The sequence below is a fragment of the Ixodes scapularis genome, unplaced genomic scaffold, assembly GCF_016920785.2.
Source record: "Ixodes scapularis isolate PalLabHiFi unplaced genomic scaffold, ASM1692078v2 PGA_scaffold10__122_contigs__length_95168666, whole genome shotgun sequence".
Taxonomy (NCBI): Eukaryota; Metazoa; Arthropoda; class Arachnida; order Ixodida; family Ixodidae; genus Ixodes; species Ixodes scapularis.
This window is the reverse complement of record NW_024609836.1, coordinates 47655784-47668114: the sequence shown is the minus strand read 5'-3', so window position 1 is coordinate 47668114 and position 12331 is coordinate 47655784. Positions and strand designations below refer to the sequence as shown.

Genomic DNA, 12331 nt, shown 5'->3' with positions numbered 1-12331 from the left:
TCTGAAATCGCCGCGCTACAATTTTTGCGAACACTTTGTAATAAACATTCCAAAGGGTGATCGGGCGGTAACCCGTGACTTGACGTAGTTTCGCGACATCGTCACTCTTCGGGATGAGAACAGTATACGTGCGCGTATAAGACGGTTGTAACACTTTCCGTTCATACGCTTCACTAAACATTAAAAAAAAAAAACACCGGCGAGTACGCCCTTGAACTTTTTGAAGAACTCGGCACATATTCCATCGGGTCCCGGCGTTTTCGAGGTTGGAAGGTCGTCTATCGCCCGTTCGACCTCCTGAATTGTGATCGGCAGGGACAGGTTTTCCGTCTCCTCTTCCGCTAACTGCGGCAGCGACTCTAGAAGCTTCCCACACGAGGGGTCCACCCTTCCCGGAACTTTCGTCTCAAAGAGCCGCTTATAGTGGGCAACAAACGCCTGCTGAATACTGCTTGAGCTCGTGCACGTAACTCTGTTCACATCGATTTCAGCTATCTCGTTCCGTAGCGCGTACCGCTTCTCGTCCGCTAAGGCCCGTTTCGTTGGCTGCTGGCCCAGGAGGTATTTCTCCGCACGCGCTCAAACCACGGAGCCGCGATAACGTTCTTGGTGGAGCTGTTCTAGCCGCTCCTTGACGCTTTCTAAATCCTTCAAACACACGCCGGGATTTACACACTCCGCTCTAGAGAGCGCCTGCAGATCGGCGTTTAATCTTTGCTCCGCACAACGCGCTTCGTAGGTCAAAACAGACGACCTCTCTATCGCTAGCATCTTTATCTCCTGCTTTGCGATCTGCCACGCCTCAAAAATATTCCCTCCCACATTTTCAAAACACGATCTGAAAATGTTGCTTACACCCCGGAGAAAATATTCATCGTCGAGCAGCTTGGTGTTTAGCTTTCAAAGTTTCCACTCTAACTTCGCCTTCGGCGGTGCTTTGTCGCCGATCGTTGTCGCAACCAAGCAATGGTCGGGAAAAAAAAAACTGGTGTAACACGATACTTGGTTACCAATGCTGGCACAGAGGCCGAAATGTAGATTCTATCTAATCGGGCGTGGGAGGACGCTTGGAAGTGAGCGAAACGCATCTTGCGTGTTTCGTTTCAAACGATCCCTGCGTCTACCAGTTCAAAATCTTCGAGCAGCTCGCCTAAAATCGTCGCACTTCTATCAGTGCGTTGCCCAGACGGCGCTCTGTCTCTCTCCCGAACGACGCAATTGAAATCCCCACACAACACGACTGTTCTGTCACAATCAACAAAACGGCGCAAGCCAGAAAAAAAGGAAACCCGGTCTTTCACCGTACTGGGGGCGTATACACAGATAAGCCGCCAGTGAACTGATACGAACAAAAAATCGCACCTAATTAAACGACCTTCGGTGTCGACGGTCACGCTTAGCTCAGACAAGGGAAACGTTCTCCTTCACAAACAAGAAACAACCACACGAAACACCAACACCGTGTGTGACACACACTTCATACGAAGATAAAAAAGGCTTTAGTGCGTTCGCCACCTGCTCTTCCTCGGCCATCTTGGTTTCCTGCATCGCCAAGAAATCGGGTTTCTGACTTTCCAACGAACGTTGTATTTGGTATTGTTTCTTACGCATGTTGAAACCTCGAACATTTAACGATGCAACCGTGATACCCGGGTCAAGTGTACAATTCATGAAGGGCTATGGTGGTACACTTGCCTTGAAAATCGCGCATGAGTTCATAGACCAGGCGTTGCCGCCTTACTGGTTTTCGTGGCGTAGCCTCTCCTCCGAGGGGGCACCCGGTACTTGCTTGTACTTGCCTCGCTTGCTCGCTGCCCACCACGCGTTCGGGTTCGGGGTCGTGTCGGTCGTAGTCGTTTCGTCAAGCCCACACTTGGTGGAGTCCGTGTTCTCATCCATGCTGTCGATGACGCCTTCGTGGTCCTTCTCGGTCGGCAGGAGGTCGGCAGAAGGCAGAGCCGCACCGGCCTCAGGCGACGTCGCCCCAGGGAGGGCGCCGTACCTTCTGGCATCGGGGCGTTTGCTGCAGTCTCCTTGCCGCTGCTGTCTTCAGCTCCGGGAGGTTGCTTTGGTTCCTCGATGCCCGGTGGGGAGTCACTTTTGAGAGCACCCACCGCAAGTTCGGCGTCCTCCGCCTTCATGATGAATTGGGACGGCTCGTCCGTCACAGCTCCGCCGGTGACACCAGCGTACGTACGTACGCATTCTTCTTTCTCGTGCCCGAAACGGGAGCACTCCGAGCGCTTGGGCACGCGACAGTCGCGCCTAATGTGCCCGGAGCGCTTGCACCGCAAGCAGACCGGCGCTCTTCCCGGGATGACAATGAGGGTATTCGCACCTTGAAGACAAAGTTAATAATAATGACTTTATTTACCGTACAAATATGGTGGGAGCTGGGGAAAAAAGCTGTGCAAGCAGCTTGACTGGTCCTCAGCCCCCCACAGGTACACAGCATTTGGGAAGTCATACACAAGAATTTATATAACACAAAATACTTAACAGCAAAACATTAACAAAACAAAAACAAAAAGCAATAATCTGCTATCTAATCAACAGCAGTAAGGATTGTTTAATTAGAAAGAATATAATCCTTAAGCGCACATATATTGGAAGATTCGACATCAAAATTAGAGCCGATAGGAGTGTTCAGTAATGTTGGCAAAGTTATTTTAATCACTTGGAGGCCATAATCTGTTCGTGACGTTTCTACTGCCCAAACATCCGAGTGACGGGTGGAATATGTTGCAGCTTTTTTCGAAGTGATGATAATGACAATAAAAAACTGTTTAACTCGCGACATTCCTGTTTATACTTTATGCTAAGTCTGAAAACATAGTGATCAAATATCTTCACTACACGCAGTGAAGTTGATGGGGCATCCCGTCGGGCGTGGTGTTTTTCTTCAAGGTCATGCGTACGAATCGGGAGGTAGATTCAATGCCTTCAAAACCGCTGACGCGCCACTTCTCGCGTCCAACTTCACTCACTTTCCCGTACGGCTCGAAAAGCTTCCGAACCGCGTCGTCCGCTACGTGGAATGGCACCCAGTGGATGCGTAGACGGATCTCGGTGGAACCAGGATCAATGACGAGGCAACGAAGGCCTTTCACCTTGATCTCCTTGTAGTTCAGGAGCCGCTCTTTTTCTTCCGGTGTGCGCAGTGTCGCCAACCACGCATTATTCATCTGGAACGCGCCCAGCGAGACGATGTCAGGCAAGGCGGCAGTCCGCTTCAGTTCCTGGCGGAAATCCTCGATGCGGTAGGGCCGTCCCTTCAGGTAGCAGTGAAAAATGACAGAGTTCCTAAAGGTTTCCCCGGATGGCATATAAGGCCAAAACTACCTTGTACTCTTCAGTAGATGACGATGAAGCACCAAACACAGAAGTTCCACGGTCATCGAGGAACGCTGTAGCCGCTCCGACGGAGCTCATGATTCTTGCGACCGTACTGCTCGAAAGCTGGAAGAAGAAATCCGGCCGCCGATCCCCCCCAAAAATAAGTAACGAAAGAGCGTCGAGGCAGCAGAAAAGCAGGCGGCGATTCGGCGGCGAAACAGAGAGCGCGAGCGAGACTGACTCGAGAAGGTCGCGGGTAGCTGCTTATCTACCATGCGTCACTATCTTGAAAGTTCGGTAAAGAAGGCTCGAGCGTCGCGCGATCGGGGCGAGGATGAACTGGCACTTTCGAGAATAACAAAGCAGAAGGAAAGTTACGTCTGGTGCGAGAATGAACGGGAATCTTCTAAAAGACCGTGACCAAGCGTTGCTTTCTCGGCTCTGCGGGCGGCAATATTCACACGAAAATAACATGTCTCGAAAACAACACAAAAGCCTTAAGCATGCTGAAAATACAATTGAAACTGTTTTGCATTTTTAAGAAACATAGGACACGAAGGATTAGTTGGACAGTCATCGGACACACACACACACACGCACACACACACATACGCACGCACGCACACACGCACACACAGTGCTAAGTCAAATCTAAAAGACAGATTTTAAATGAAGGTAAAAAAGATTGACAAATACTTGAGGCACAAAAACATTATATTAAAAAAAAGACGTTTACAAATCTGTGTAATGCGAAACGAAAGCGCAGCTCTTAAGGAGGAGGAGGAGGAGGAGGGGAGGATATGCCGCTCCTCCTTCTCTCCTCCTGCAACTGAATTTGATCATGGGTGACGTGACATGAAGTTCTGACGTCAATTTCCCCCCTAAATTTAGCGGGAAGCTGAATTGATGTTGAGGTCCATGTGGCGTCAATTTCCCCGCTAACTCTAACAGCTAAATGTTCCATAATGCAACGCGCGCAGTTACGCCGACGCCGACGCCGACGCCGCTCAACCCGGAAACGGGCGCCTGAGAACTACGCTCAGAAACATCGCATCTGCATTTGCAAAAAGGACTATTAGTCGTTCATTGCAAGCTATGTCTACTTTCAAAAGCTAAAAAGACATGTTCAAGTCGTCTTGTTCGAACATGCTGGATTAACATGGAATGTGTGTGATACAGTAAATGGCGGAGTTTGATTTTACACTACATTTAAGGAAGTTGCGAAACGAAAGATCGTTTTGTGATAGCGACAGCCTTTCGCCTGTGTTATTTTTCCCTCTGCGTAGAGTTGGGAAATGCATACAGCTGCGCCAGGTTTAGTCATAGCGCCTTGGATTGGTGTTCTTGTGGTTTTACTGGTTCATGACATCTGTGCTCTAAATGCCACAACGCTGAATCTAATTATTATGAGCTTAAGTAGGATATTTCCAAACCAGTACGTACCAGGAAATAATTACTGATTTCCTTTGGTTAACTATAGAGGGCGCAAGTGAGAACTAGGGAGTATAAGTTTGGCCGATATTTCGCCTAAAGCCGTCAATTTAAACGACTTCTCAAGAGATACTTCAAGTTCGCTTCACAAACCTATCTTCCACATCTCTTGTCCGAGAAAAAGCAAAGGTGAGTGAGAGTTTGAGTGACTTTGTTTATCTGGTTTTACATTATATGTTATTCCTTGGTTTTTCTTTTACAAAATCTGGCGAACGGCGAAAAACAATTTGTATGAAGCAAATGTTTATTGGATGCGGATGTTTTGTGAATAATCTGTGAACTCTCTTTAAAGAAACATACATTTTCTTTTTTCTTTTTTTAAGGTTTATAGCTGGAAATAAATATTGATGTTTGGATCAGTGTTCATTTCAGACTGAACAACGGACATTTTCACTAACACTTCTGGCAGTGCCCCACCAATTTCAAATTATCTTCAAGCTTTCGAACAACAATCAAAGCTTTTATGTCTTTGTTCTATATCTTCTTGTCGTCATACTGCCGTTTGTGTTGAATACTGTAAACAGTGTAATTTTAGTGAGTGCCTAACTTTTCAAATTTTCGCGACTCGTGAAAAGATTGGTTAATACTTAAATGAACAGGCATTGCTCAATATTTGGGGAGTTAAGCATATATTTTTTGTATGATCTACACATCATAATTACGTTGCACATAAATAACTTTAATCTGGTCTTGATATTGCCACGTTTCAAATTCCTCTGCCCTCGATGTACTACGTATTGCTGGTAGCGTTATAAAACGGAATATTTCTCAGAGCTATAAAGAGTCAAGGAACAAGATATGATATATTACTTTATAGATATTCAAAAATTGACAAGTATTTGACCGGAAATTTTTTCTTGATAGAGTGTGTGTAAAATCTAATTAATATGAAATGAACATTGCCCTTATTTTTAATATTTCACAATTTCACAAAATCAGTGCAGCGACTTTCCCTTAACCCACCATTTCAGGGCTCTAGAGCTGGGCTTGAGGTGATTTAAGATGAATTATTAATAAAATAATTTAAGAAAGAAGTAAGAGTAAAAAATATTGGTCAAACAAGAAAACGATAAAAATCACGTTTGAGACGTAACGTAATATTTATATGCAATAGAGCCGTTCTTGAAGAAAGAAAAAAACGGAAGTAAGCGTTAATAGAGTAATCTTGACGCTATTGGGAAAATAATTATACGCAATTTTTAATATCTCCTTAGATACCTGCGTAACAGTTACCGACACTTATGTGTGACAAGATCACTTGAAAATACAAAGCAAGCGTTCGGTGGCACTTTACGTCTGTGAGATGACCGATGTCATAGTAGCAGAATGAGCCACAAGTCGTGATTTAACCTGAATTAGAAAAAAACATGTCGTTAATCGGCTACTTGACCTTGTGATTACAGGCTCCCACAAATATGAAGGCCATCGTGGTTCGTGCGCTGCAGATTCTGGCCCTGATTGGTACGGTATCTTCTACCTGTGAAGTGTTCCGTTCTTATCTTGATTACCCTTAAGGCCCGTCCACGCACTTGAGTTTGCTCACGACCAACATCTTGTAATCCCCTATGACGAGAGAGAGACACTGGCATGTTGGCGCCATCTATGGGTTGACCTTAGAACTGCAATTCACTGGAGGGAAAGTTTTGTGATATTGGCGAGATCAGATATACATTCTATATATGAGAAATGATCTTTCATAATATTGTTAAACATTTATCGAGCCAGGACATTAGCAGAAATTCCAAGTGTTTCGTAGCTATCATGGCGCAAGTACATCCTCTGCTCCTAAGATATTTTAAGAGTATTTAAAGGGGCGGTGCAATAATTTGCGGACTTTAACTAATTAATTGCGGGAATCGATCCCGGCCACATATAAAACGAAGGACCGAAAACTATTCTTTCCTGCTTGCCCTAGTTTTCATTTAAAAAAAAATAAAAAGAAATTGGTATCTCTGGCACCCCTCAACTCAACATTGAAGCGGCACCAGCTTCGCCTGTGACGTCATTCGGAGTGGCATTGGTTTCCGGTTGGGTGCTTCTGGCTTCCGTTTCCCCAGCGCTCGCCGGCTCGCCGCTCTCCCGGCTCTCCTGTCGATTCCCGACCAACACGGCGGCATGGGTGGACGGCATGAGCGACGTTGAGCGCAAGATGCTTGCGTATAGTAAGTCAGTTGGACTGCGGCGGGCAGTCGACGCGGCGGGCGGTCGAAGTCGAGACACCAGGAACAATAGACAGTTTTAGTATATTATTGCTGGACCTTACGTACGCAATACGCAACAGTATAACGTACGCTAAAAATGACCTGCTCGGACCGAATTTAGTTGTGCGTAACGTTTTCGAGTGAACACCGCGCATTATCTTGGTTAAATTTGCTGGAGCCGTAGAATTCCGCGTGCTTATAGCGCAACCATGCTCCTGGAAAGAAATATTGAAAGAGAAAAAGTGTCCAATCATTTTATTTCAAATTAAACCAAGCCACAGCTGCCTCGTCAAGCGCGCTTTTCTGCGGGCGAGAGAGGCTACGAGTGCGAGTGCGTAGCCAAATCCGATTACGGAGCCCCCGTCACTCGTCCCGTGGAAACGGCGCCTTTTATCAATGCTATCGCGGAATGAAATTCATGACCCTGATGTCCAGTGCATAGCGAGAACTTCGGCGATTTCTTTTAGAGTCGTTCGTCCGTCGGCGATGAACTGTGGGATTAGGCTTAGCGTTGAGCAGATCGCAGCGTCGACGCACATTCCGAGCGGCGAACATTTTCACTGTGCACTCCTTCAGCTGCACGGCGATCTGATTCGACCGCGGTAGGTCCCAGAAAGAATCGCCGAGCTGAACACCACGCAATTTCACGTAACGCAGAACTTCGAAAACACCACGTCGCCCTTGCCGCGCCAGTCGAGGCAACCGCCATCTTGAAACTGGCGCTCTCGTTGGGTCCGAGATCTCTCGAGAGCGTTCCGCAAGGCCCCCTAGCCAGCAACGCAAAATCCCCAGCATTGCGCGCGTACGCAATACGCTAGCCCTTCTATGGCGTTCTGTGCATGCACACTCACGACCCGCAATTTCCTTGCGTACGCAAAGGTGTAGCGTACGATACCGCGATACTACGGACCACGACCAACGCACTCCGTCGAGCGAGAAAAAGACAAAACGTCCGGGTTGCTCGTGTAGCCGCCGAAGGCGCCTCGGGCGTCGACGGATGACTGCGACGGCAGGTTTGGTTGACTTGCGGTAGATGGCGCCGCAAATCTTTTAGTGACAATATTAGGCTTTTGAAGAGTTTCTGCATGCCTAAACAACAAGATTTTATAAACCTAACCTTAAATCAAGCTTACAATTGCCTAACACTGTCACTTACAAAAACCACTCCGAATGACGTCACACCACAGGTTCCATTTGCGGCCACCATGTGGCCGCAGGTTGGGAAAAAAAACGTTTTTTATTTTGCAATTACGCAGCGAAATAGGGGTATTTCGGGGTATGGTGGCACTTTTTCTCTTACTTATGCCGAAGTAAACAATATAAAAAATACAAGCTGCACATTCGTTCAGTGTTAAAATCATTGCACCGCCCCTTTAAGGCATACTGTGGTAAGCCGTCGTAAGTGTGCGAACGAGCCTTTATAATGCCTCTACTCCTTTCTGCATCGCAAGCAAGGAATGGCCATGCCTTACATGTGAGCAAATTTGTTTTTAGTTCAGTTGTATGGACACGTACTCTGATTATATATGGGACACTAGGGCTCGTCAGCATTCGGCGAGGACTATAATCCTATCACACGCTTCTTGCCCCCGAAAAAGCCGACCGCCAATTTTGCTCGATAGTCTTCTGAAAACGGTCTATTACACGCACGCACTCCGACCCAATGCTCGTGCGGGCAGAGGCGGCAATAGTCGATTATCCAGCCCAGAGTTCCTGCTCTGAGCACAGGTGCACTATCCAATATCAGCTATGGAAGACAAGGCCTGAACCTTGCGCCATTTTTAGTGGTCCTCAACCCGCCACTGGTGGCACGCGCACTGCAGTTCGACGAGAGCACGTCACGAAGCAGCCTAGACGTGCAAGTTGGCGTCGCCGCACTCTTGCGTCGTGCTCGTATTAGATGCAGCATGACGTGGACGGGGCGACGCGGACGCGAGGTAGGTGGCGCCGCGATAACCTACAAGTGATGACGTCAGAAAGGAGGTGCAGGCCAACGTTACTAGATCAACTCAGTGGTGGAACTCCCGCGTTGAGAAGGTCCTCCATCCTCCTCCCAAGGGCGCCACCCGCCGTTAGAAGCGCCATCTAGAGGCTGTACTTTAAAGCTGTAATACTTGGGGACGCTACGGTGAAGCGCAATCCAGCCGCTCTTTCTACGGAGTTACCAAAAAGAGCCGTCTCCCAAACCTTGGCTCTTCGTACGATGGGAGGCGAACATTTGGTGCAGAAGGTGGATGCTGCGTGTAGGAACAGTGTCTATGGGACAGTGTCTATGGAACAGTGTCCGTGACTGAGTTCATCTTGTAAGGTTGGCGCGGGGTTCGTCATCTAGGTGATGAGCGCTAACGCACACGACACTTTGTTCGTGTGCTTAAGCTCCCATCCTTCAACAGCGTTTGGACACGACACTTTGTTCTCCTGGTCTTCGGAGCTTTTGGAGCCAGTGCTAGATGACTCCTTTATAAAACCTCATGACAGCTTTATGAACAGTCCTGGATTTCCACTAGAATAAAGAAATATTGATCGAATATAAATTACACACGTTAGTAACTGGATGCTTCTGGGGCAGAAGGCATTCATGGGGTGAGTTTCTGACGGAACACTTTGAGGCCCAAGTTTCGTGTTGTGGGTTTTTCGACTCAATGTATTTAATAGGTACGTGCCTCTAACCGTGGTACAAACGGAATTCAGGATGTATGCTTAACGAGTAGTTCTTAAGAAAGTGCCAGGAGCGGCACGCAGCTTTTCCTAAGATGTACAACGACACTTCATGCCAAAAAAACTAATATCAAAACCAGAATGCCCTAAACCAGCGCTTCTCAAACTTTTGCTTCGCCACGGACACTCCTAATCACTACGTTAGGGGCCATTCGCGGACCTCCTTGAAGTACGCTGACATGACAACAATGTGTTGCCTGCATCCAAGAAACTGACTGCCATAAATTTGAGAAAAACAAAGTCACCAATGTATATCAACATATATGATTTTAACATCCTTAAACCTCGTGCGGACGAGCCTATGACAAAACGGTCTCGCAGTGGAAAACGGAAACGAAACATCCATCTGAGCGGCTTCTCCATGAAACAGCTGTAGTAAACATACACTCCTAAAAGTGATAAGTTTGTTCTTTGGACAAAAGGAAGTTAGTCATCCCCAGTGCCCGTCTGGTGTCTAAGCTGTAGATGAGCAATTTAGGCAGTGCAGTACCACCGCAAGCCCGTGATCTTTAACGTGCATCACGGAGTGGTAATACAGGAATGCATGCCGGTATACGATTCTCACACACTCATAAGGGCGCCCTGTGTTTCCTGAGAATCATACTACTGTAGGAATATTCTGACCGACTACCCTATTTACTGCCTTACCGCAGTTGCCTGTTTCCCGTGGAGGGATCCCCAACAATATTGCCGTGAACCCTCGAGGCTTCACAGGCCACGTTACGCGGTGTGGTGCTCTATTGTTAAATTTCATGCAAAAAAAAGGTACCTAATAAATTAAACAAACATTTTTAATAAACCTGCAAAAAGGAAACAGTATATTACGCGGCACAGGCAGCAAACAAAACACACTCACGCGCACAAAGAAAATACAAACAAAAACAATCACTGACCGCAGAAGCGTATAAACTTCAGACATAAGAAAATAATTCTCGAGTTGAGCAAAAATTAACTACAGACTCGAAAACCGGATCACACGTGCACAGCAGATCGCTGAAAAAAAGTTTAGGAACGTAACACACCTGAAAATTAAATATAACAAGTTCCAAACGTACTTTATGAGACTCAAATACACTGCAGGAAGGTGTTATTATTTTGAAAAGCTGTGGAGTGTAATTTTTTTTAAATTAATAATTGTGTTTCGAAAAAGGAGTTTTCGTATATGTTAATTTGAACCACTGTAATCGCTGCCGCCAAATCATAAAGGCAGTCGACCTCACGCTTACTGAACAGGGACGTCTAATGGATTTTTTTCTAGTTCCGCAGGAAGTATCGAATATTTGTTTTCAGACATCAACAACGATATTTCATTCTAATATTGAAGCCTCTTCTAAATCCGTTGTGGACATTTTCGTCTTTTGCAGCCTTGGTGGCGGCCGTCACGGGAGCAGCCCTTCAAGATCAAACCAAAACAGCCGAATCACGCGGCGATGTCGGGTTCCTCAATAAGTTAACGAAACTGCCTCGTGTGGGAGGTTTTATTGGACAGTTTTTTGATAGTTTTCAATAGCCCTTAGAACGGCATTACTTTAACTTAAAAAACAATAATGGTGTTTAACGGAACACACGCTCCCTACCCGTCAGGTTAAAGAAACGCGGTCGGTCATCTGCCGCTCTACTTCTTTTGCATTCACACCTTGTCACTCCTAGGGACGCTTGTAGAATACATCTGTGCTTGCTGAAATAAAATGGTTTGCAAAACCGGACTTGAAATGCCAAATTAACGAGGGATAATTATTGTACGTCAATTTGAAATAGAATAATTTATGATTAGTAAAACAATGTACGCTTCAATATCAACAAATAATATTTTTTTCAATCTCACACTAAGTCTGCGCTATTGTTACTTAAATTCTGCTAAAAAAAATATATATATTATGGCTGTAACTACTTCTAGTAATTCCACGTGCATATTAATAATTTATTTCTGGCTTATTTTGTTTTGCACTGTAGGATATTTCAAACTATTTGTAAACAAAGGTAAAACTGAAAATTAAGGTTTAATGAGGCAGACTTGTGCCTTCAAACTACAAAGAGAATCACGCATCTTGCGTCGGTGATGGAAGGGCGACTGCCTAGAGCAGCCCTTTCCCGATGCTATTATGCACGCGGTCAGTTTAGGTATTTTTTGTACTAGAGAACACGAAGAAAGCCGATTTTGAGCTCAACTCTTTTACAAGAGTACAATATTACAAAAGAATGAACAGGTCGAACGAGATTCAATCCCCGTTCCCATGAAAGGCAGCCGCGCGCATTGCCAACTTCCGCCACGCCCGCGTTTTTTTTTTTTTTTTTTTTTTTTTTTTGCGGCTGTCTGGCCAGGGTTTTATTTAAAATATAGGCTGTTTACATTCATAAAATGTTTCTGTTTCATAGATGGCGTGCTTAAGGCGGCTTCACAGGGCAATAAGGAAGGACACCCTTGGCAGCAGATTATACGAGCGAACTCGATTACCGCACAAGGTAAAAGACTAACATTTAGAACGCAAAACACATTCGCTCCTGGTGAACATGGCGCCATGCCACGTCTATGCGTCGTGTGCACCCATCATCCGAGCACCCGCCTCTGGGCCGGTTTGCTCATC

At 46.1% G+C, this 12331-nt stretch overlaps 1 long non-coding RNA gene across 1 annotated transcript; it reads left to right on the top strand.

Annotated features, from left to right (window-relative positions):
* Positions 1-6230: 6230 nt before the first annotated feature.
* LOC115329448 lies at positions 6231-11466 on the top strand. Its single transcript, XR_005716091.3, has 2 exons — positions 6231-6288; positions 11111-11466. It is a non-coding gene; the product is annotated as an uncharacterized LOC115329448 (long non-coding RNA).
* The last annotated feature ends 865 nt before the right edge of the window (positions 11467-12331 follow it).